This window comes from Sciurus vulgaris (assembly GCF_902686455.1).
Source record: "Sciurus vulgaris genome assembly, chromosome: 3".
In the NCBI taxonomy this organism is placed as follows: Eukaryota; Metazoa; Chordata; class Mammalia; order Rodentia; family Sciuridae; genus Sciurus; species Sciurus vulgaris.
In genome coordinates this window covers 44961230-44988800 of record NC_136463.1, presented here as the reverse complement: position 1 = coordinate 44988800, position 27571 = coordinate 44961230, and the positions used below count along the sequence as shown (strand labels likewise).

Below are 27571 nucleotides of genomic sequence, written 5' to 3'. Positions count from 1 at the left end.
CAACTCTCCTATCAAGTTCAGCATGTGTAATTCCTTTTGCTGACCTCCAGTTGCTCCTCTTTCAGAAGAACAATCATATTCCCTCTGCACCTGGCTTATATGCTCATATGAAGCTGAAGCCCCTGAGCCTCCTCTTCTGATCTCACACCTGCCTGACCACCCTGAACATCAAGGTCATCTTCTTCCACCAATCTGGCCATGCTCCATTAGCCACCCATGAAGGACCACCAACTCATTTTTCTTTGTTTCTGAACTGGGTGTCCAAACAGAAATGAGCTGGGTACAGTGCTGCACACCTATAATCCCAGTGACCTGGCCGAGGCAGGAGGTTCACAAGTTTGAGGCCAGCCTATGCAATTTATTGAGAGCTTGCCTCAAAGAAAAAAAAATAGGGGAGGGCAGGAATATAGGTCCATAGTAGCCCACCCCAGGCTTAATTCTCAGTATTGTGAAAAAAAAAAAAAAAAAAAAAAAGAAATTGACCTCCCCTGAGACCACTTGGCCCTCAGTGCTTCTAAGTAATTAATTTATTCATCTTTAACTGGCTTTTTATTGACCCTCCTAAAGCACTTATGCTAATAATTTCTTAGTTAACTTTAACTCAGAGGGGGAGGGTCCCTAGGCTGACGACAATCATTATTCTTCAATTCACCCTTATTATGAATAAAGCTGATAGTTTGATTTCAATCTGTCTACTTCCTGACTTATCTCTTATTTCTTAATTGATTCCAAAATGTCTAGTTTGTGATGGTGGTTGGGAGGATGTGAGCAGAAGTCACATGTGAATGGGAATGATGTTAACAATTGTTTCCCCAACCCCCAACAACTATTTGAACCTTTGCTCCCACCCTATGTGCAGGAAGGGTCTTCCCTAAGACCACAGAAAGGAGGGAGAAATGCATAAAGATAAGAGCAGCAATTAATGAAGCACAAAACATTTTAAAAGTGGTCATGAAGATTAATAAAACTAAAAGCTAATGTTTCAAAGGACTAACAAGATAAAAACCTTTGACAAATCTAATCAAGGAAGGAAAAAAGAAGGTATCCAAATTAGAAACAAGAACAAGAACATAATTGCATATGTGGATTTGTAAACTAGGCAAAACCGATAATTTTCTAGGAAAACACAGATTACCAAAATTAACTCAAGAAGAAACAAACAGTCCACAGAATAAAGGAAAAGGATATGAAAAAGCAACTCACAAAAGTAAAAATACAATGACCAAACATGAAAAGATGCTTACCTTACTAGAAGCCAACAAACACGGGTTAAGGCCACAAGGCATTTTAAAAACTCTTCATATGGACCAATATTTTAAAAAGAGATAAAAATGTAGGAAATAAGTACTTTCATATGCTTGTGGGTATGGCTCTTGGGGGAGGTAACTGGAGTGGGGATTGTAAAGAGAGACTTTTCATATTTTACTTTATATCTATATTTGAATTTTTATAAGAATGCATTCTTATGTGTTGTAACTGGAAGTTTTAAAATAGAACTTTTAAGTTCATATGCAAAGGATTAATACCAGAATTGTTACTGTATGTTTAGATTGGAGAACAAAGTTTGAAATGAGGACACAGAGTTAGTTTATGGATCTGAAACATAGCAGGTAAGAAAAATAAAAAGTAGAAAAATTGGCTGCAAACTACAGATTGGATACAATATGGGAGAAAGCCTCACATGCAAAGCACTAGTTCTGTGAGACAAAACACTGTTCTATTTCACAGACTGCCTAGCAAGCCCTTGGTAAATGATTGCTAAATAAATGAAAGAAAAATAGAATCAAAGTCAATAAATCATAGAAAGCATTAGAAAATGTTATCTATCTGATTAGTTAAGGGGAGTAATTTAAAGACCTTCCAAAAGAATCCATGGGGGGAAAAAAAAGAAAAAGAAAAAGAAAACCAGTCTCTTAGTACACATTGTTCAGACAAGAATCTCAAGTGATGATCAAATACTGATGATCTGTGCTAAGTGAGTCACAGCAACTGAGGATAAGAGAATCCCAAAGCTTACATCTAGCAGTCAGTGAATGGGATGGCCTCGGACACAGTCCTTATCACCAAGTGACTGTGGGACAAAGCACAGACTGCTGGAGGCTGGAAGTGGTGCTGATTCTAAATGCAAAATACACAAACCCAAATGCCCTAATCCTGAATGTTGAAGCACTGAAAGATCAAAATCTCTGAAGTCTAAAACCCCAGAAATGACAATCCCCCCAAAATAAAATCCTGAATGTTGAAATCCTGGAAGCGTAAATTCTAAAAACCTGAATTCCCATTGGGGGAAAAATGGGCTATTATAAGAAGGGTAGATAGAGTTAAGAGGGTGGGAGGGGTGGGGGGAAAGGAAAAAGATTGAGACAAACATCATTACCCCATGTACATGTATGATTACACAAATGGTATGACTCTACTTCATGTACAACCAGAGAAATAAGTTTTACCCTATTTGTTTACAATGAATCAAAATAAATAAATTTTTTAAAAAAGAATTTAAATACACACAAAAAAAGGATACAAAGGTGAATTCTGGAGAGGGGACTAGTGAGCAGTGACCAATTTAATTGAGACTTAGGCCATATTTCAGATGACTGCAGTAATAAAGCTGGGTGTACAAACGTACCAAATATAATATCATGTGTCCCTACATTTCACTTTTTGATCTGTTTCTTCACAAATGCAGTTCATCTGCTCAAAATTGTTATACCTAGCAACTGTCATTAGTATAGACTTTATTGTGTAAAATGGCCTATGAAGTATTCAGTCATGTTTTTATGTGTTTCTCAAAAAAATTCCCTTTAAAGAATACAAGTATCTTTTAAAGAATTTTTAAGTTATTTTTTTCAGTTATATTTTCAGAAGTACATAGGCTATTAAGGGGAAAGGTGTTCACACAGATATTTAAAATAATGAATTAAAGAAGACTATTTCTTCATAACAATGATAATACTGATGAAGACCATTTCTATGATCTTAGGTGACTCAAATAGTACACTTCAGTAATCAATATTTGGAGCATCCTGAGTCTTAGCCAAAATATCATGAGTTTTAATGCTAAGATGTTAGGATATCTTTTTAAAACATTTTTTTAGTTGTAGATGGACACAATGCCTTTATTTTATTTTATTTACTTTTATTTGGTGCTGAGGATTGAAACCAGTGCCTCACATGTATGAGGCAAGTACTCTACCACTGAACTACAACCCCAGACTAGGATATCTTCATATGATCAAACTGCCATACAGACAGCTGAATCTCCATGAGTTTGATTTCCCTAGTAGTTGACAGTTTTCTTCACAAACTAGAGAAATAAAATTTTGATATATTATTGGCTTACTGAAAAACTACACTGAAATGTTACACAATGATATAAAGAAACATTTTACAGAATCAAAGAGCAGGTAAGGAATTCAATTGCCATTGTCCACTAGATAGAAACACTGAACCTCCCAGCTTTTAAGCAAGAATATGCTTGTTACCTCAGCCGTGGAAAGTGACCTTCAGTAAGACATTACAATAATCACTGTGTCCATACTTACCCTGAATTTACAGCTCTATCAGTTGGAGTCAAAATGCTTTTTACCATTTCTGATGACCTATAATTCTAAGGCCTTCTGTTACCAAAAATAAGGTAAGAAAAGAAATGGAAAAGCTCTGGAATCTGTCCTAGAGTATAGATAGTTTAAGATTATAAACAATGAGACCTCTCTTACAGATATATGAATCATGGTATGATTAACTTAAAATCATTTAAAATTTACATATTTTAAAATTATGGTGCATAGTTTTGGTTTTCTACTCTAAAATAGGTTCATAAATTCATAGCCGGTATTCCTTGAAAGTCAGGGTTTTCCACCAGAATACAATAATTTATTGTCCACTTAACAATTTGTTAAGAAGGGTGGTCTCATGTCAAGTGTTCTTACCACAACAAAATAAATAATATGGCTGGGCACAATGGCACACACCTGTAATCCAGCTAATTGGGAGGCTGAGAAAGGAGTATGGCAAGCTTAAGGTCAGCTTCTGCAAACTAGCAAGACCCTGTCTCAAAATAAAAAAATAAAAAGGACTGGGGGATGTGACTGTGGTAAAGCACCCCTGGACTCAATGCTCAGGACCTGGCAAAAAAAAAGCGTGTTTATATTTGGACATTTTCAGACATCAGTTTTCTGTATGTTCTGTACAGTTTGTTTTGCTATTTATATAGTACATATAATGGACAAAAGAGTCCCAAGTTTGCAACATCCAGTCTCTAGATGTTAAAGAGGTTGCCAGTATATGACCAAGTAGTTAGTAAAGTTGGCACATTTGGTACATTTTGTGTTGAAATTCAGAGGAACGCTTGTCATCTGTAAATGACTTCTGGATATGAATATGTTCAACCATCTCTAAGTGTTATATATGTTTGTTCTTGTCCACTGGACTGAAAGTAGAGAGAAGGAAGTGAGGAGGGAAAGGTTCAGGAACAAATGATCATATTGCAGGGCTGTGGCTGTATGTAGCTCAGTGGCAGAGCACTTGCCTAGAATGTGTGAGGCACTGGGTTCGATCCCTAGCACTGCATAAAGATAAATATATAAAATAAAGGCATGCTATCCATCACAACTATGAAAATTTTTTTTTAAAAAATGAACATATTAGAAGATACCTCAGATTATAACCATTTGCTAAATATGCAATTTTATTTACTAGTGTTGTGTGCTTAGTGGACAGGTTCTTATGTGGAATATCTAGTCCTTCTATATATTCAGAAGTACTAGATATATTTAAAAGTAGAAGTAGTAGAATAAACTTTTTGTGTAAATAACTTTTTATAAAAAAAAAAAAAAGGTGGGGGGAGTTGAGGATGTCAAATGTAGAATGCTTGCCTAGCTCGCGTGAGGCTCTGGGTTCCATCCCCCAGTGCAGCAAAAATAGATAGAAATGAACAATTTTTTTTTAAGTTCAGAGAAGCACCACTACCATGAATACAGCTCAGCCCCTAATCTAGTGGGATTCCTAGTCTAATTGTGAGTCAGACATTAAGAAACAATTAATTACAGTGATGTGACCACAGCGATTACAGAAGTATCTGCTGGGGTTCAGGGAAGAAGCGGGGAGGAATGTCTAACGTTTGGTAGACAGGAAAAGTTGGAGAGTTGGTGAAAGCCTGCCAAAAAGCAGAAAGGGCTTCACACACTAAATCACAGAAACCGGAAGAACCATGAGAGATTCTGGCAACCATCAGCCATTTCTGATGGCTACATTCCGTACTACATGAGGCATGAAAGATGGAACTGGAAAGCAAACCCAGTTTCAAACCTTGGATGGTTTTACCTGCATTGCTAAAGTAAGGTTACCTCTAGTCAGTAAGGGCAATTTAATCAAAGAATAAAGATGATCAAGTTCACATTTTAGAATGACAGCTCTATTCACAGTGCAGGTGACAAATTATAAGGGAATAAAACTGAAGGCCATTTAAACAGTCTGAATGAGAAATAATAAACTAAGAGAGTGACAATGAAAATAAGAACAGACTAACAGATTTCTAAATGGAAACAACAGGACTTGATCACAGGCTGGATTTGGGGAAGGAAAAAGGAATTTCCTAGTTTGGGTTCAATTTGCTAGACTGGGAAAACAGGTTTGCCATGTATATTGGTTAACTCTTGCTGCAAAACAAATCGCCCACAACTATTGGCAGCTTAAAGCAACAAACATGTGCCATCCCACTGTTTCTGAGGGTTAGGAGTCTAGGAGAGGCTTAGCTCTCTGGCCTCAAGCTCAGGATTTCTTGGGAGGTTGTAGTCAGGATGCTAGCAGGGACCTTGTCATCTGAAGGCTCAGCTGGAGCTAGAGGATTCACTTCCAAGTTTACTCACATGCCTGGGAAGGTACAGCTGGTTTTTGGTGGCAGGTCTTAGTTCCTTGCCAAGTGAACCTCTCTATAGCACTGTAAGAATATCCTAACAATATGGCAGGTGGCTTTCCCAGAGCAAGTGGTCCAAAAGAGAGGAGAACAGAAAGAAGCCACAAAGTCTTTAATGGCCTGATCCCTAAAGTTTCATGCCATCACTTCTGTCTTATTCCATTAGTTAGAAGGGGACTGTGGAGTCCAGTCCACAGTCAAGGGGAGGGACATTAAGCTCCACCCCTTAAAAGTATCAAAGCACTTGTGGAAACAGTTTAAAATCATCACACTGTGGAAGTGGAGTTTAATTCATGTTAAAATTCATCCTGAATTTGAAATGCCCAAGACATACCATTGGAGATGTCCAACAGTCAGGTGAACATACCTATAGATGGTGACTGTTGACTTCACCAAGAACAGAGTAAGGTTCCAGGGGTAAGGAGGTCACAGAACTAAGAATAATTTAGTAAGATCATAGAATTAGGGAGGAAACTAAAGGTAAAGGAAACGGAGTCAGGCTGTCCTAAAAACTGAGCCATGAATGGATGTCAACTGTTAGAGGCAAAATAGGGGATGCTGGTACAGTTCTTTTTAATGGTAAGAGGCATATGAGTGTATTTTTAAGTAGGCAGAGCACCTAAAATATGAATGATAGGGGATAATTGACAAAGATCATGGCAGAATCCTTTATCCATCAATTTGAGGCCCAGGGAGGGACACCTCTTTATTGAGAGAAAGGGAAAAGAAGAAAGAATTAATGCTGTTTAGCATGGTTCTGTCTCGAGAGCAAATGGATAGTTAAGAAATACATTTTAAATCAATTTAGTTGTTACCTACACCTTCCTTTCTTCCCTTACACTGGATGCAGATCCTTGTTTCATCTCTCTGGCCTGTACCAGGTTTCAGTATGGTGGCTTACCTGCTACCCCAATCTTTATCCTCCCTACAGTCCCTGCTTCTCCCTGGAATGTCACTTCATTGGGCTGCTTATCTTAGCAATGATGACTTCTACTTGGTCTCAGAATCTCCTCAATAGAAATCTTCATCAGCAGGCCCGATAGACTTGGAATCTTGGGGCTGTTCCTGCTCCCATCCTGTGGTCTAGTAGGATCCCAGCTTGGCTCCTTAGTTTGGGTAAGGTGTTAAATATCTTTGAATCCTAGTTTTCCTCAATGTGAAACAAATGAAACAGTGGTATATCCATTGATGTTATTACCTTTGGGGTCCATTCAAATTTATTTGTATTTGATATCCAATAAATCTAGTTCCCTCTCTATTATGTATGGCCTCAACAAAATTTGGCCAACAGTAGGTGAACATTAAACTATGACGATTCATGGAAATGAATAGAATGATACCAGCAATTTCCTATTTTAGCAGTTACTATGGTGACCATGGGCATGTGTGGATGTTTAAAGGAGCTTTCTTTGAAACATTCATCTTATTAACACATGATATTAAAACTATAGAAATTATGGAGAAATTTCTTATTTGAAAAATTTTAATGAACAAGCTAGCAATATTTTAGCTACTGTTTATAAATCACATACTTTTCTAGGCTTTTCTATTTACAGGTCCCTTTTCTAGGTGTTTTTCCTTGTCATACTTATCTCCATACAAGCCACTATAGATTTTTTCCCCTTCTGGGCTGTTGAGGAAACTGGGGACCAGAGGGGCAAGGCAATTTATTCAAGGCCACACCATTTGCATGTAGATAACCTGAGATTTATACAGAATCTTACCTTACTCTAAGGTGCATGCTTTCCTATTTGCCACACTGTCATTCTAATAAATAGTAACTAATATTACTTATTAACTATGTCAACTTCCTACCAGATGTTGCCCCCAAGGTGAACTATCACATCACCCTGCTTTATTTTTTTCTCATAGAACTCATCACAACCTGAGATTTTCTTATTTATTGCCTAACTCACCCACTAATTATAAATTCAATGAGAACAGGGTTCTTGTCTGTTTTGTTCCACTGCAATCAGTACACAAGAAATTGTCTAGCTAGAGTGGGTAATCAATAAATATTCATTTAATTAAATGAATAAAAGTCCCAAAGTGGAAAAAAAAAGCACCAAAGCAAAAGTCTACATAAATAAAGCAGTTTAAAAGAAATAATTTGACAAGCTCAAGACCAAATTTAAATAAGTGTCCTAAAGAAATAACCAAATGTTTTTTGGGGACATACTGTGCTAGGTTTTTCCATGTACACTATTTTCAGTAAAGCAGTTAGCAAACTTGCAAGATCATAATAACAAAAATATGCTTATATTACCCTGAAATTATAGCTAAAGAAGTTCTTTATAGCTCATGCATACATTAGTCTAAAAATTTCTATCAATTTTTTTTTTCTTAGAGAGTATCCATAGCCAGCTTAATTAACTAAAGGAGGATGCTTTACTAAGGTGAAGTTATCAAATGTAACCTAAGTTGGGCCACTTAATGTCTATACATTACAGACCAAAAGAAAAATTATCCTAATTTCCTCTGCCAACTTTATCAGCAAATTCATTTCTTGTGTCATTGGGCAGCTGGAGTAAGAGAATGTAGAATGAGTAACCAAGAATGCTGACTTCTGTCAGCAAAATCATTCAAAGTAGGTAAGTGGATGCATAGCTTAACAATGAATTATGCCCACAGAATTATCTAAAACATCCCACTGTTAAATACTACTAAAATTTTCCAACATGATTTCCATTCAAAATAATTTTATTGAATTAATTTAAGGCACTTGAGCCTAGGAGTTCAGAGCCAGCCAGAGCAATATAGAAAGATCCCATTTAAATTTTAAAAAAAAGGAGCTGTATAGATTGTCCACATAGGGACATAAAAATATGTGTAGTAGCTATAGTATGATTATGCAAATATGAACAAATTTCTAAAAATTTTTTTACGGTATGCATAGAAAAGATCTGAAAAAAATAGAAACAAAACAGAGGAAAATTGGGAATTTTCACTATGTCAAGCATCCACATTGTTTCCAACTTTTACCCCAGAAGGAATTATTACTTTTTCCTATTTTCTTCTTTTCTTTCTTTCTTTCTTTTTTTCTTTTTGAAATGAAGTTTCACTATGTTGTCCAGGCTAATCTTGAACTTGTGGGCTCAAGCAATCCTCCTGCCTCAGTCTCCTGAGTAGCTGGGACTACAGGTGCAGGTCACCACACCTGGCTACAAATTACTTTTTGAAAAAAGAAATTAAAATTAGAAACCAAAATATTTCTTTAAATCACACACATATATATATACATATAAACATTTTTTACTTGTTAAATGTAGTTTCAATATTTTAGTCTTTTACGTTCTATTTATTTACTCAAATGCAGAATATAAACAAATCCACTTTTCACATGTCTTCTGCCTAAACCTTCTCCAAGTAAGCTGAAATAACTATAACTTTACAGTTCCTCTTATTATTTCACTTGGAACTGTTATTAAAATGCCATGCTACCACTCCTTCAAGTAAAAGCAAACCCTAGGATCTGACATGAGGCTTCCTTTGTTGCTCCTTTTAATGACTAAGTTTTGTGCTTTTTATACATCTTCAATTTAAAGACTGCATATAAAATGATTTTATATGGTTTTCTCATTTCCTCTTTTAAGATTTTTATTTTTAACTGATACATAAAAATTGTACATATTAATGGGGTGCCATATAATGTTCAATACATATAAACACTGTGCTATGTTTTAATCTTAATTCAATTTGTTTAGAATACTGTCACACTCTTCCAGATGAAGATAAGGAAAAGAAACTGAGCAACTGACTGACTTAAAAGGCATACAGTAATATAATAGGAGAGTCAATCAGTAAAAGAAAAAGCACAGGTATCCTATCCAAAGGCTGAACACAAGTTTTATAACACTCAGTAAACCATAAACCCTTGAGAGTCACTTTCATCAAACTATCCCCTCCATCACCTTACTTAAACAACTGGGAAGAACAGCCTCAGATCTTATAATAGCCATTTTTAGTATGCTGAGGCCAATAAAATGCTTTCCATTCAACAAGAGAAACAAGTTCTGAAACACTTCATAATTTGCCCACAGCCTACCAATATATCCATGCAACTTGACTATTCTCCACTCAGAGTCAGAACATTAGAAAAATACTTGAATCAGGCTGAGAAGGTAGCTTCGCAGTAGAGCTGCTACCTGGAATGCGCAAGGCCCTGGGTACCATCCTCAACACTGCCCCCAACACAAAAGTATATTCATATTTATGTAAATGACTATAAATTATTAAATATGATTTAAACACATTGATACTAAAAAAGGAATAAAAGGATGGGGGAATGAAGTTCTTCTCTACAGAAGAATACTAATTAACTAATGTAAAGAAAATAATAGATTTAGGAAATCACCATTTTGTAACCCAAATATATTCACCAAGATGTGCCAAAACTGTTGAGTAAAAGGTGGTCGGGGGAAAGCACATTCACTTGATATTAAAGTTTCACCCCACAGGTTATTTATTAATTACAAAGGAAGACATAATCAAGCTTACCATCCCCATCTGTTGGACAACCTAACATCATGTGCCTCCTCATGACACCTGGTGAGGTATACAGCATCACCTGTGTAGCCTTCTTGCCACTGCTATTCTTTTGAAACTCATTATGAATTTCATGAAAGACACAAATTCAGAACATGGGATGCTTTACTAGAAAACTTGCTTGGCCTCTTAAAGAAAGCTCAGTTTCAAAAAAAAAAAAAAAAAAAACATGTATGGACTTGGGCTACAGTAGGATGGAGACGATTTTCCCTATTCTCATTAAGTACAGTTAAAAACTCTGGACATCAGATATGGAAAAAATACAAAATGGTTCTAAAAAGTGAAGAGCAGAAGCTAACTGTCTAGGGAACCTATAGTCTGAGCAATACCCCAGTGATCAGTCACTAAATTTTCTCATTGCCTCATTACTCCAAACTTGAACCTGAAAGAGCAAGTGACTTGGAAACACCTAAAGGCATAGATGTAAAGAGCCTTACGAAAAGCCTACTTGGGCCAAAGGACCAGGAAAGGGGCACTCTAGTAAGACGGAAAACATTTAGGCCATACTGCTCTACTCCAGCCCAATACCACACACACACAAAAGAACTAGGCCTCACCCTACCCCCATTCTAACAGGAGAGTGGGGAACCTAGGCTTCCACCTTCATGAAGGCACCCAATGCTGCACCAGGGCAGTGTCAGGAAAGGCTGGCAAGAATGAGGAACCCACTCCACCACCATCCTCCCAGGAGCATCAGTGGAATTGGTATTTCCAGTCTGTCATAGTCTGGTTTTTTTTTGTTTTTTTGTTTTTAATATTTTTTAGTTGTCAATGGATTTTTATTTTATTTATTTATATACGGTGCTGAGAATCCAACCTGTCCTCACTCAAGCAAGGCAAGTGCTCTATCACCGAGCTACAACTCCAGCCCCATTGTCTGTTTTTGTTGTTGTTGCTGCTGCTGTAATAAAATACTGGAGGCTGGATACTTTACAAAGAAAAGAGGCTCATTTATCTCATAGTTCTGAAAGTCCAAGAGTCTTGATACCAGCAGCTGTTCAGCTTCTGGTGAGGGCCTTCCTACTGGGTCCTAACATGGCAAAGGATATCCCATGATGAGACAGAGCAAGCAAGTCAGAGAGGCTTGTTTTTATAACAAAGTCACTCCAGTGATAACCCATTAATCCTCTAATCCAAGTAGAATCTTTATGACCTAAACACTTTGCCAAATGGTTGCATTTTTTTTTTTTTTTTTTTTTTTTTTTTTTTGGTACTAGGGATTTAACCCAGGGGCACTTAACTACCAAGCTATGTCCCCAGCCCTTTTTATTTTTTATTTTGAGACACAGTCTCACTAAGTTGCTTAGGGCCTCACTAAGTTTCTGAGACTGGCTTTGAACTTGTGATCCTCCTGCCTCAGCCTCCTGAGCTGCTGGGATTATAGAAGTACACTTCCATGCCTGGCTACAAAGTAAGTTTTGATGAGGACATTCAAACCATAGCACACTCTTGCTCAGCAGGATGAAGGCAGCCCTTTCCCCTCCTGTTGGTATAGTGTCATTCAGTTGAGAAAAGATCATCAGGCACCAACACTGAGATAACACAGATGTCAGAATTATCTGATAATGATTTTAAAGCAGTCATCATCCTGAAAACAATTATGAACATGATTGAAATAAATGAAAAATAAAGAGTATCAGTAAAGAAATAAAAGACAGATATTTTAATGGAATTTTAGAATTGAAAAATGTAATAACCAAACTCCCAAAAAATGTAAATGAAAGGCAAAAGAAAGTTCGCTCAACAGAAAGGAAATGAGGAAAGAAGGAACTTAAGAATATGAAAACAGAAGAAATAACCTCGTTAAAAAAATGTATGTATTTACAATAATATTTCTATCTTAAGATTTATAAACTAGCTTCAATGATTAAAGCAAAAATTATAACTGTGATTCTAAATGTACGTAGACACTTACAAATGGGGAAAGTAAAGAGAGATGAAGTTTCTACACTTCACTGAAGTGGTAAAACAATGATGCCAGCCACTTTGAAAAGTTATGTGTATATAAAATAATACTTAGAGCAATCACTAATAATGCTATGCAGAGATAGGAAGAAACACTTAGAAATATCCAAATGGAATTCTAAAAATGTTCAAAAAATCCATAGGAAAACAGAAAAAGGAAAATCAGAACAAACTATTTTAAAAAAATAAGTTAAATATCAGATTTAAGCTCTAACCTATCAACAGTTACATAGATATGACTTACGGACGAAATTAAAAGATGGTAAAATATGTCATGCAAACTTTAATCAAAAGAAAACAGGAGCCAGGCACAGTGGCACACTCCTGTAACCCCAGAAGCTTGAGAGGCTGAGGCAGGAGGATCCTAAGTTCAAAGCTAGCCTCAGCAACTTAGCAAGGCCCTAAAGCAACTTTGAGACCCTGTCTCCAAATAAAATGTTTAAAAAGGGCTGGGGATATGGCTCAGTAGTTAAGTGTCCCTGGGTTCAATCCTCAGTATCGAAAAAAAAAAATTAAAAATTAAAAAAAAAAGAAAGAAAAAAATAAGAAATGAAAAAGAAAAAGGATTGGCTGGCTTAATAATAACAAGGTCAACTTCAAAAAAGATATAGCATATCAAAACTAAAGCAAAGTTAAGAGGAAAATTTATAGTATTGATTGCTTACAGAAATTTATTCTTTACCAGTTCTGAAGATGAGAAGTCTGAAACTATGGTGTCCACAAGGCGGGGCTCCCTCTGACATCTCTAGAAAAGAACAGTTCCTTGCCACTTCCAGTTTCTTTTGGTTCACAGTAATCCTAGGTGTTCCCTGGTGTTACCATTGAGGTGGTAAAACAATGAGCCAGTAGACTTTGAAAAGTTTAAAGTTGCACCTCTCCTATCTACCAGAAGAAAAGAAATAAATAAAAATTAGAACAGAAGATAAGAAACAGAGAATAGAAAAATAGAGAAAACTGAAAGGCTAGAATGGAACATTACTAGAGAGAAGAGAATAAGTACATAGAATAAGCAAAAACCCAGGACATGATGTAAAGTTATAGAAATAATAAGCAAAAATTCACCATAGAAAGTAAAAGGTGAGAAAAACCAACTGGACAGGAAAACTGCACATACAGCAAACACTGCAGGAAAGCTTCCAGGGAATGATCAAATTCATTCAAGTATTTATCCGCACTCTCCAAAGATGATTATATAGCTTTTCCTTTCTATTTGTTTAATGTATTAGACTAGCATACATCCAATTATCAAAACAGTCAGGAATTCCTAGACTAAAATCTATTTGGTCAAAGTTTATTACCATTTTAATATTCTGCTGTAGTCATTTTGCTTTTGTTAAATTAGGATATTTACATATATACCATATGTAAACTTGGTCTGTAGTTTATTTTTATGGGCTTCTACTGTTCTCTATCTGGGTTATTTTAGTCTCATAAAATGAGTTGGCGTGCTTTCGTGTTTTCTTATGTTCTGGCACATTTTACTAGCGTGGGAGTTGTCATCATCAACCTTTGATTATTCAAGCATTCCTGATTCTATGTCAGAATTTCCCCCCACCTTTGTCATTCCTGCTTCCTACTTTTGGATTGCTCACCATTCCAACTTCAATCTACCCCAATTCTCCCTCTCCTTGAAACCACAAAACCCTGATCTCCACTTTCCAGTTATACTGACTGAGCTAAGCCTCATAGATTTTGCAGATGAAGTACCAAAAAGAAAAAAAGAAAAAAAAAAAAAGAAGAAAGCCTTTTTATTTTATTTTTTATTTTTATTTTTATTTATTTATTTATTTATTTTTTATTTGCCTTGTCCTGCCTAACTCCTTTGCCCACTTTATTTAGATTCCGCCTTCTTCTAAGAAGTCTTATCTGACATACCCTGCTCCTTACCCCTGCTGCCAAATTTTGTGCTCAACCCCTGTCATCCTCTTTAGTAACTGCCTGCCCACTCATCTGTTTCCCCACCCAAACATTAACTTAATAGAAAAAATTTGAGTCTTACTCCTCACAATAATCTCAGCACACAATACACAATAGGTACTTACTACGCATTTGTCAGCAGGGTGTTATCTGCTTGAGCACCCACCCCTAAGTCCAAGAATTCAAGATCTGAAATGCTCCTAAATCAAAAATTTCTTGAACACCAATATGATGCCACAAGTAGAAAACTTCACACCTGATCTCATGTGACAGTGGCAAACACAAGTGCACCAAAAATACTGTATAAATTATCTTCAGGCTATGTGTGTATAAGGTGTATACAAAACATGAATGAGTTTTTGTTTAGACTTGGGTCCCATCTCTGAGATATCTCATGTTTAAGGAAATATTCCAAAATCCCAAGCATTTCAGATAAGGGCTACTTAAACTTTCATAACTTTGCACCTAAGCAACAAGAGAAGGAAGGAAGAATAAATCCTAGTGTGCTTCTGGGGGTGTGTAGGATGGTGCAGTCACTCTGGAGAACATGGTGGCAGTACTAGGTTAAATTAAATACAGTTATCTGGCAGTATCCACAGGGCATTGGTTCCAGGATGCCACTCAGGTACCAAAATGTGTAGATGCTCAAGTCCCTTACAAAAAGTGATATCGTATTTATATGGGCCCTCCACATAGCCTCCTGTAAACTTTAAATTTTCTAAAGGTTACTTGTAGTTCCTAATACAATGTAAAATGCTCTGTAAATAATTTTTATACTGTATTGTTTAGGGAATAAGGATAAGGAGCAAAAGTCTACAGGTGTTCAATATAGTTGTAAATTTTTTAAATATTTTCCATCCACAGTTGGTTGTATTTATAAATTTGAAACCTAGAGATATGAAGGGTCAATTGTTTAGGCACACACTGTGACCAGGCAATGCTACTCCTAGATCTAAATCTCGAAAAGACTCTCACACAAGCCCATAAGGAGACATGTATGAGTTTCATTCAACATTTTTTTTGATGCCTATGAGTAGGAATCAATCTGGGTACCATCCATAGGAGAGCAGAAAGGCAAAATGTGACAGTTATGAAGACCAGGGAGCTATAAAGCAACAGGGACAGATGGTGAGTGATAATAGACATGGTGGTGAGTGATATCGCTTAGAAATAGAATAAAGGCCATAAAATGACACTATTGATGTAACCTAAAATTACATACATACAAAACAGTATACATTTTTAAGTATACATACAATGAAAGCATGCATATGAAACACATCAGAATAGTGGCTATGAGAGGAAAGAAGGTAAGAGTTGGGGACAGAGATCAAATAGAATGAAAGAACACGTGAACCAACAAGTGTAGGACCAAGCAAAGCAAGAGAGGGGCTTGCACGGACCTGTGATGATAAAAGTGTGAAGAGTGAAGAATGAGAATATAACTAACTCAGTTCCCCATGCCTGGGGAAAGGGAGGAAACAAGTCTACAACCAGAAACAGTCCAGAGAGTGAGGCAGAAAAGATGATTTGATAATCTAAGCCCACACTCAGGTTCACTGACCTCAAAAAAGTCTTTCAAACTAAAACATTTCATTATGCCATCCACTGCAGACAGAATGCAGACAACTAAAGTAGTTAATGTCAGCTTGGTGCTTTGTATCATCATCCTGGGCACATAACAAAATTCAGTTACATGTTAATCAGGGGATGGAATGAAGAAGAGACTGCTTCCTTCCTTTTAGCTATTCTTTCAATAATAGGCACCAACTGTAAGCATGTCATCCTTCCAAGGAGTCACAGGATGTACCACTAAGTATGACTTGCTGTTCAGTCCTCAAGGAATTCTCAATCTGGTGGGAGATCAAATGTAGACAAACAAGAAGTTGAAAGATATAAACTATCTAATGCAGGGCTGGGGTTGTAGCTTAGTGGTAGAGTGCTTGCTTGCCTGTCACATGTGAGGCACTGGGTTCCATCCTCAGCACCACATAAAAATAAATAAAATAAAGGTATTGTGTCCATCTACCAATAAAAATATTTTTTATAAAACTATCTAATATAATCACAGAAGGGGAAGTTAGTGATGAAATGTCACATGACCCTGGACAGAGTCTGGGGGAATAGAAATTACAGGGATGGCAGTGGTGTGAGGGTGGCAATCAGAATGGTTCTACGGAAAAGTTGTAAATGAAGCTGGGGATCGCTGTGTTGGATGATGTTCATCTTGAAGTGACTAGAGATCAATTAAGGGAAAAATAAATTTAAATGTTTGAGTGTCTCCTTCATGCTCTTTTGCAATTATACTCTATTTAGCATGGGTGATATTTTGGTATCTTCCAAAGTCTGGAAATGGTTCTTTGGCCATAGTTTGCTTATTTTGTTTGTCTGTTTTTTTCCCATGATGCTGGCAAACCTGGGCCCTCAGGTATGCTGGGCTGGAGGTATAGCTCAGCATTTACCTCCAGCCCACACAGTTTGTTTTGTAATATTCACACAAATGCTGTTCTCTCCTTGAGAGAGGACAAAAGACACTTGATTATCTGGCTGGGAGAAGTCACTTCCAGGTACAGTGTCCATATTTTTTTGAGAAAACTAGGAGGGAACTTTTGAAGAAAAGAGTGAGCACAGCAGGTCTGAGACTGCTGCTATTCCTAAAAGAATACAAGGTTGACCCAACGTGGCTGGCATTTGGAAACTTGGGATTCCTACCATACTAAAGTGGTCAGAGTGACTTGCTGTACCTAAACTACTTGTGCAAACACTCTGGTTTATGCTGAACACCTGTTTTCTTTCTGGGAGTCTGGAATGTGATAGACAGAGGGGGATCTGTGTGATTAGTCCTTAGTAAAAACCCTGATCTGTGAGTCTATAGTGACCATCTCTGGTTGGCAACATTTCCTATGTTGTCAGGGCTCATTGCTGGGGAAATTAAGCACATCTTATATGACTGCACTGGGAAAGGACTCTTGGAAGCTTGTACCTCCAGATGTGGACCCATAATGAACCTTTTTCTTTTGTTGATTTTGCTTTGTATCCTTTCACTGTAATAAATTATGACCATAAAAGCCAGGTGCAGTGGCTCACATCTATAATTCCAGCAACTCAGGAGGCTGAAGCAGGAAGATCACAAGTTCGAGACCAGAATGGGCAACTTAATGACACCCTGTCTAAAAATAAAAAAATAAAAAATAAAAAGGGCTGGGAATATATCCCAGTGGTAGACTTCCTGGGTTCAAACTCCAGTATCACCAAAAATAAAGATAATAAATAAATAAAATTATGGCCATGAGCACAACTATGTGATGAGTACAATAAGTCACTGGCAGTATCTACGAAAGCTATGCACAATCTATATGACAAAGAAGTTGCACTCCTAGATATAAACTCACAGAAATCTATACATTCACTCAACAAAAAGCAAGTACTAGAATGTTTGCAACAGCACTGTACATAAAGTTCCAAACTGCAAACAACCCAAATGCCAGGGTAAAATGGATACATACATTATAAGTACATACACAATAGGATAGATATAATAAGAATGAAATTAACCAAAAGTGAAATAAGCCAAACTTAGAAGGTCAAGAATAGTTATGTTGTCTCTCATATGCAGAAGCTAGAGAGGAAAAAGGAAAAGAAAGGCGTGTGGGGGGGGTCATTTCATGAAAATCAAAGGGAGATCAGTAGAGGAAAGGGACAAGGAGTGAGAGGAGAGGAAGGAGGGGAGAAGTGTTGGGGAGTGATACTGTCCAATTATATTGCTATATTTTGTACATGTATGAATATATAATGACAAATACCATCATTATGTACAACTTAATGCACCAATAAACAATGTGGAAAGAGAAAAAAAGAATGAAAATTAACCACAACTACACTTAAGAATATAGACAAATCTCACAAATGTAATGTTGATGGAAAGAAGCCAGAATCAAAAGAATACATAATGTATAATTCTAGTATTAAGTAGAAAAATGCAAAACTAATCTATTGTGTTAGAAATCAAAATAGAGAGGTTGTGGGTTTAGCTCTGTGGTAGAGTGCTTGCCTAGCATACACCAGGCTTTGGGTTCAATCCATGGCACTGTAAAAGTGAAACAAAACTATATAGACCAAAACAGTTGTTATCCTTGATGGTGAGCAGGAAAAGGCAGGTTTGGGAACATAGGAAAAGTTGTTTTTTATTCTGAAAGCTGATTATTTGTATGTTTACCAAAATTCATGGAGCTAGTCATTTATAATTTTTATACTTTTGGCACATATCTATCTCAATTAAAAATTATCAAAAAATGAGTACCTAACCACAGCAGAGTAGGAATGATATATGTAACTTACATGTCTTGAGAGATATAAAATGGAACAAGAAAGACTCAATCCAACAAAAATTATGGAATGGGTGGAGGCTAGCAAGGAGTAAGAAATAGAAAATGAAATAAAACAACAGGAATAAGCCCCCAAATATCAGTAATCAAAATAAATATAAGTGGTTTAAAGACAAAGATTTCAAGCCAGGCCTGGGTGTGTACCCCTAAAATCCCAGCTACTCAGGAGGCTGAGGCAGAAGGACCTCAAATTCAAGTCCAGCCTAGGCAACTTAGCAAGACCCTATCTCAAAAAGCAAAACAAAACAAAAAACAGGTGGGGGGGTGTGGGCAGGGGAGGTAGCTCAGTAGTAGCAGTGCAATTGCCTAACATTCTCCAGCACCATACACACACACACACACACACACACACACACACACACACACAAAGATAAAATTTTATAATTTTGTCCACCATTAGGTGGATGATTAAAAAAACAGAAAATAACAAGTGTTGATTTAGAACCCTGTATATCACTCTTGGGAATGTAAAATGGTACAACCTCTGATGAAAACATTATGGCAAGTCCTCAAAAAAAATAAAAATTGAATTAGTTTATGATTCAGGAAATAGGTTCTCAAAGAGATATTTGTACATCCATGGTCACAGCAGCATTACACACAATAGCTAAAATGTGGAAGCAGCACAAATGTCAGATGAACAAATAAGCAAAATGTGGTGTATACATAGAGTGGAATATTATTTAGACTTAAGGAAGAAAATTCTTACATGTGGATAAGATGACAAAACTTGATGAGGTACTACATTAAGAATCTAAAATAGCCAGGCATGGTGCACCCCTATAATCCCAGCAGTTCAGGAGGCTGAGGCAGATGGATCACAAGTTCAAAGCCAGCCTCGGCAACTTAGTGAGGCCCTAAGCAACTCAGTGAAGCCCTATCTCTAAATAAAATATTAAAAAGGGCTGGAGATGTGGCTTGGTGGTTAAGCGCCTCTGGGTTCAATCCCCAGCAAACCCACCCCTCACAACCCCTGCCAAAAAAGAAAGAATCAAAAATAGGAGTCATAGGAAGTAGAAATGTAGTTGCCAGAGCTAGGGGAGAGGATAATGGGTATAGAGTTTCTGTTTTGAAAGATGAAAATGTTCTGGACAACACAGAATATACTTGACACTAGTAAACTGTACACTTAAAAATAGTAAATTTTGTGTTATGTATATTTTACCACAATTTTTATAAAAGATTAATAAGTAAAACAAAAATGTAACTAGAAGCTAATCACTAGAGTAACAAGTAAAATGAAACACATAAAATTGAAAATAAATAAATGAAAAAAATGTGCCAGAGAAATGCTAACAAAAAAGCAGAGATAACAATATTAATACCAGAAAAATAGAATTAAAAGCAAAATAATTAAATGAGATGTTTCTTTTATCCTCAAAAGTACAATTCAACCAGAAGATATAAAAATTGTGAATCTTTAAGCACTTAAAAACACACTTTCAAAAACACAATGTGTAGCTAGGTGTGGTGGTGTATATCGGTAATCCCAGCGATTTGGGAGACTGAGGCAGGAGGATCCCAATCTTAAGACCACCCTGAACAATTTAGTAAGACTTTGTCTCAAAATGAAATATAAAAAAGACCAGGGGTGTTGTTCAGTGTTATGGCACACCTAGGTTCAATTCCCAGTAATACCTAAACAAAAAAATAGAATGAATCAAAATATACATATGGTGTACACACACACACACACACACACACACACACACACACACACACCAACATGCACATAACCAATAGAAGTATAACACAAAAACATGTACAAGAATCATAGTGGAAATCTTTACCACAACTCTCAGAATTAATAGGTCAAATAGAGGAAAAACAAATTAGGGAAATAGAGAACATGAAATGTAACCAATAAACTTCAGTTAAGTATACACCTTTGTACCAAATTTAAGGGTATTGGGAACAGTTATAAAAACTGACAGTTCATTAGATTTCAAATTGATATCTCTTTTTAATCTTTATTTTTCTTTCAGCAATGTGGCAGAATAGAAATCCCAATATTTTCCAGTCACAAAATATCTTTTAAATATATATATATATACATATATATAATAACTTTTAATTCAGTGGAAGAAACATGGGGAGGGTCAAAATTCAAGAATGCAGATAAAATAAAGGCATTTAAAAATTTTTTTTTAGTAAATACACATAATATCTTTATTTTATTTCTATTTTTTATGTGGTGCTGAGGATTGAACCCAGTGCCTCACATGTTCCAGGCAAGTGCTCTACCACTGAGCTACAACTCCAGTCCCAAGACATTTTGAGATATTATCAAAAACAGAGAATTTGTTTTCACTGAAGGAACTTCTAAAGAATATACTTGAAGGAGAAGGAAAAGGGTTCAAAAAAAAGGAAAGATACAAGAAGGAAAGGAACCAATTTTAAAATAATTTAAAAAGAAGGAATGGAGAGTGAAAAATGGTAAACAGGCAGACATAATAAATACTGATAAATACAATAAATATTGATCTAGAAAATAATAACAACAACAATAATATCTGGAAGGATTAAAGTAAAAATACAGCCAAGGCCAAATGGGAGATGAATGGAATGTAAGAATCAGAAGAATATGATTGCTTATTTAAAAAATAAGATTAATCCAAACTTTCAATTCAAAAGGTTAGAGCTTAAACAAAATAAATTCAAATTAAAGCAAAATTCAAAGCAAGTCTGACCAATAAAAAGAGAGAAAAAGCATTAGTATTAACAAAAAGATAACATATTATAAATACATGAGCTTATTTCTTACCACAGAATACTATATATATTATACTAAAATATATTAAATTTTAATAATGTTAAGGATTTTCTATGACAATAGAAGTATTAAATTGACTTTGAAGAAATAGAAAACCTGAGAAATCAATGGTTATGGAAAAAAATAAAGAGGTAGTTAAATACTGATATCAACTTCCTAAAAATCATCAGCAAGGCTGAAGACGTAGCACAGTGGTAGAGTGCTTGCCTAGCATGGGTGAGGCCCTGGGTTCAATCCCCAACACAGAAAAAAGAAGAAGGAGAAGAAGAAAGAAAGCATAAGTTGCAGCTCAGGCAGTCTGCAGTCAAGTTCTGGCAAACTTCAAGAAACAGATAATTCTTCTGCTCCAGAGCACAGAAAATGATGGGAAACTTCCCAACTTCAGTAAGGACAGCAAAACCCTAATTACAAGCTCACAAAAATGGGGAAGGAAGAAAACTATATACCAATTTTGCTTATAAATATAGATAGGAAACCCTAAATAATGTTAGGTTATGGACCCTACCAAACTACCCAAAAGTGTACTTTAAAGTATCCCAGGATTTTACAGAAAAAAAAATCCAGCAACATAATCACTTATATTTGTAATTTTAAGATGGAAACCTACATGGTCATATCAACGAATGCTATACGAAAGCTTTTGAAAAATACCAAAGTACATCCCCGAGTTTAAACTCTTAATATTTAGGTATAAATACTAACATAAAAGCACACTTAGTGACTTTACAGGAGGAGCATTCCCCTAAACTAAGCCCAAAGATGTTTAACCTTAAAAGTCAACACCGTAGAGAGAATGACCCATGAAAGAAAAGAAATAAAAAGCACAACAATTAGAGACATATGGTGTTGCTTAACAGACAATAAAGTTATCTAACAGGAACAGCCAAACTAATCAGCTTAAAACTAGAATTAAAACAGATGTAGAGTTTAGTACGGAGTCTCAGCTTCAGATCTACCTATTCAACTTGCTTGTTTTGAAAGTTAATCATGCAAAAACTATTTTCTATAGAGTAAGGTATTAGGATTGACAAATTTGTTCCCTCCACCCTTCCCCATCTTAAACATTGAAATAACAGTGTTTGAAATTGGATAACCAAAATCTGCTGAAACCAAAAATCATTCTGAAGGGCTGAGTTGTGACTCTACTCAAAAACACTTTATCTCTAGCCTCCAGCTACTGCAGTTTCTAATGGATAAGCATGTCAACCAATCCAACATAATTCATCCGATAGAGGGCAAGGAAGAGCACCTTCACCGGAATTTTCCCCCCAAAGCGTAAACTGCTTATTACATAAACTTGCGTGCTGGCAAATGGAGCTCTCACAAAATAAAAATAAGATATTCGGAACGAAACTTGCTGTTTTAAACAATAAGTACATAAAACTAATTTTGTTAAAGGCATTTGGGAAAGGTGGTTGTTACTGTTGCACTCACGACAGGCTCTGCATCACCGGGTAACCCACAAGAATCCACAGGGTCCCCCTGGGCTCACCAGGTGCACTGCAAGGTGGCACCGCGAGCTAACCGGGGAGACGGGCACCGGCGCCCTTCCGAGGTCAACCTAGGACAGGAAGCGGGGCAGAGATCTGTGGACGCCAGAATGGCCAAGGTCTTCTACATGGTAATACCTATCTCACACACACACACACCACCATCTCGGCCACCACCAAGGAGGGTGTGGGAGGCTTCCTTGGCCACAGGAGCCTGGGCCGGGAGAGCCCACGCACCTGTCCCACCACTTCAAGGGCTGGGAATGCCTCCCAGGGCCACTCTTCCGGAGTCACCTGACCCTCTGTCCCAAGCTTCTGCGCCAACCACCTGCACTTCCCCCCTCCCAGCCCGGAGAGGAGGGGGCGGCCACCTGCCACTATCACCTGCAGCACCGGTCCCTCTGCTCCCAGACTGACTCGGACAGAGCATGACGTCCCTCTCCAGCTGGGGACAGGACCCGCTGCCCGAAGGAGTACCGGAGCCACCGCGGCGACCACCGCAGCGCGTCTTCCCAAAGGGACAGTCCTGTGTCCCTGCGCCGGTAATCCCGGACTCTCGCGTTCGTCAGCTTAAATCGGGAAGACAATGCAACTGACGTTAAATAAAGGAACCAGTGGCCCGCGCAGCTCCTACTAACCCACCTCTTTAGGTTCCCACTCGGCTCTGCTGTGCTGCCGCAGCCCGCAGCAGTCCCGACTCCGCGCGCTCGCGGATGCTCTGCGAAAGGTCCCAGCGATCCCACCAGCGCTTCAGCTCCAGTCGCCTCCAGAGGGCGCGCGCTAGCTGGCGCGAGGCTCCCTGGGAGATGTAGTTCCGGAGCCTCTGCATCTTCGACCTGCACTCCCTTCATCCGCCTGCCGTGAGCAAGTGGCGGGTCATTTCTTCTTGCTTTCTCCTAAAACTTTCATCCTCCGCTTTTGGATAATCCAGGTTGGAGCGTCTCATTGGGAGGCCTGAGAGCCCTTTGGGCATTCTAGACCAGTGTTCTTAAAATGGCCCGCACCTTCAGCATCTTGTGGGAACTTGATAAAAATGCAAATTCTCTATCTCTCCAAGGCTATTTGATTTTTGTTTTGTTGTTTGCTTTTATAGTGCTGGGGATTGAACCCAGGCCTTGAACATACTAGGTAAATGCTCTACCACTGAGCTATATTCCCAGCCCTATTTGGTTTTTGCTGAATTAAAACTGAAGTTGAGACCCTGCAGTTCACATTTATTGCAAGCCCTTTGTGTGATTCTGATGTACACTCAAGTTTGAGAACTTGACTAAAATTCCCCTCACTCTCCTCAAAGGACCTCATGCTTTCTATGACATTAGTTACACATATACATATATACCTTTGTGTCCTTGTATAGTGTGAGTTCTAGGCATTTATGTCCCAGCCTAGACTTCCCCTCTCACTTTAGCCCTGTTACCCCAATGTCCACCCAACATTTTGAGGATGCCTCTGAGGCAACTGAAACAAGGTCAAGACCAAGTTCAATCTGGTTCTCCTCCAATGGGTCTCATGTCCACGGGCTGAAGAATGTTCACTGTATTTATTGACCTGGCAGTCACTTAGTTCGCGGTGAAAATACCGCGATACGGAATGACAGGACCTTGAATCATATTTGAGGGAGTGAGGATTGTAACCAACTCTTGCCAGATTGTGGGGAAAAGGGTCTCTGATGACTGGATATGGAAATGATATTAAAGGAGAGTTTTTTGGTTTGGTTTGGGTTGAGTTTTGTTTACAATGGAGAAATTTCAGCATATTTAAATATCTATGAAAATAATTTTGTTGAAAGGGAGCTGATGATGATACTGAAAAGAAAATGATAATTAATACTGCATGATACCTGAGTCTATTGTGTATGCGTGAAGGGCATGGTAGAATCCCAGGCACTTGTAGAGGAATGAGCCTATGCTAGTGGTTCTCAACCAGGGGTGGTTTTGGTCACCCACAAACATTTGGTAACAACTGAAGATATTCTTGGTTGCCACAACTGGGGGCCATCCTACCGGCATCTACTGGATAGAGGCCAGAGATCCTGCTAAATATCCTATGATGAGCAAGGCAATCCCCACACCAAAGACTGATCCTGCCCAAAAATGTCAACAAGTTCAGAGGTTGAGCAAATCTGGCCTAGGTAACAATAACTCCTCTGTTATAAAAGGAGGAAAGTAGAAAGAAGAGGGGAGGGGAGGTTTGGTTTGACAGAGGAAAGTCAAAGAAGTTTTCTCAGACCAGCATGGTGTCACAAGCCTGTAAGCAGCTACTCAGGAGGCTGGGGCAGGAGGATTGAAAGTTCTAGGCCTACATGAAAAACTTGGTGAGACCATGTCTCAAAATAAAATTTAAAAAGGTATGGGGATTCAGTTCAGTGGTAGAGCTCTTGCCTAACATGCTCAAGGCCCTGGGTTCAATCTCCGGTATCTCAACAAACAAAAATCAATGGCATTTTCACCGGAAAGGAAGAATATAACTTATCTGTGAGGTGGTTAGGCAAGTGTGTGTGTGTGTGTGTGTGTGTGTGTGTGTGTTGAATGCAGAATTCTGGGATCTAAGCTGAGCAAGAAGAGAAATAAAGGAAGGGGACAGCCAAATGTTTGGGAGGAAGTAGTCAGTTCAACAATCTAGAAGTTTTGATGGTGCCCTATTTAGCTTACTAAAGTAATTTAAAAACCCAACCAGAGAAGAGTTTCTATGAAGAGAATACGGATAATATCTGATAGCCAAGTCAGGATGAGAATGGATGGTATCACAGACTGGCTGTGCTCCCCTCCCCCAAATTCATATGTTGTAACCCAGTTCCTAGTGCCATGGTGTTTGCAGGTGGGGCCTTTTCAAGGTAATTAGGTGGAGACCTCATGTGTGGGATTAGTGAGATACGAAGAGCTCCCTTCACCATTTCATCTAGTCAGGACACAGCAAGAAGGTGCCATCTGTGGCCCAGGTTGGAGACCTTAGCTGGCACCAAATATGCCTTGATCTTAGGTTTCTCATCCTCTTGAATTATGAGAAATACATTTCTATTGTTTAAACTACCTAGCCTACGGTGTTTTCGTTATAGCATCCAGACAGACAGCTAGTCAGATGGCAAGCATAGAGTAGAGTTAGGGTCACCATGTACCCCTTATGGATTGTGCAGTGCCCAAGATGCCCTGGATATAGGAGTGGAGTGTACTGAAAGAATAAGGTCATGCACATGGATGTGGAAACCAGCCACAAACATGGCAAAACACATTTTGCCTAACTGGTGAATAACATGGTCAATGAATAAGAAAGTAATAAGGAAGGAGAGAAAGTGATAAAGTTCAATGTTTAAAGTTTTTTTAAAAAAGCAGAACTTTTGACAAGAGCGTAGAAGAAGCATGCTCTATGTTTTAGAAGACAGCAGACTCAGGTGTCCACAGGGACATTTGTGTTTAAATCAAAGCAGATATAGGAGCTACTCCAAGCGCTTAAGTTTAGAGGGGGATTTGCAGTTATGGAGCTAAGTTGCAGGGGATTGTGGGTCAGGACAAGAGCCTGAGAGGAAAACAGGTAGGAAAGGGAGCAGACAAATGAGCAGGTAAAGAACCAGATAAGGATCAAGAAATATAGAGCATAGGGGAAAATGGTTGGTGGTATGTCATATTTTGGAAGTCAACTGGTGAAAACTGGTATCTAAAATTAAGACTGAGCCTCAAAATCAGAAATTTTGCCTTATTCCACAGTGTGGGGATGGAAAGACATCCATCCTGGCCATTGCAGTCTTTATAAACCCTGGGACAACAGATTTTCTAATACTGCATAATGAGTCCTAATTATAATAAATTCCTAATAAACAACCAGTTTGTTCCTGGAATAAACTGACATATTACATGTAAATATTTATATATATAATAAATTTTATATATATAAATATTTATTATTTATAATATTAAATAAATATTATTAATATTAAATATTTATTTATTTATATATAAATTTTATATTTATAAATTTTATATTTATATTATTATATATTATAGTATTATATATTATATATTATATATAATATTATATATAAATTATATATAAATATTTATTATTTATAATATTAAATAAATATTATTATATTAAATATTTATTTATTTATATATATAAATATTTACATGTAAATAAATATATATATATTTATATATGCAAATATGTATATATATGTATATATACACTGCTTCTGTTTGCTAATATTTTATTTACAATTTTTGCATTTATATTCAAAAGTGTCAGTAAGCAATAATTTTTTCTTTGTGTAACAGTGTTTGGTTTCGGAATCAATATTATTCTCACATTCATGAAAAATCTGGATGCTTTTGCTCTTGCCTTTTACTGTGCAACAATTTAAGGAGAATTAAAATGATTTATTATTTCAGATTTGATCATTTATCAGTTGAAAACGTCTGGATCTGATGCTTTTTTTAGTATAACTTTTTCATAACCTTTTTTTCTGTGATAATTTTAAAGTGTATATTAAAAAATATTCTAGAACTAGTTTTACTTATTTTATAAAATATTATAGAACTAGTTTTGCTTATTTTAAAACAAATTCTCCATTTTTTTCTAAGTTTTCAAG

The 27571-nt window shown here is 37.2% G+C and overlaps 1 protein-coding gene across 4 annotated transcripts in view; it reads right to left on the bottom strand.

Moving 5' to 3' along the window:
• Positions 1-23724, bottom strand: part of SPECC1 (sperm antigen with calponin homology and coiled-coil domains 1) — a 274574-nt gene extending 250850 nt beyond the window's left edge. For 3 of the 4 annotated variants that reach the window (XM_079131656.1, XM_079131660.1, XM_079131661.1), the window contains exon 1: positions 23632-23724. The gene's annotated coding sequence lies outside the window, so the exon portion shown is untranslated. The other variant, XM_079131658.1, reaches the window with a different exon arrangement.
• Positions 23725-27571: the final 3847 nt, after the last annotated feature.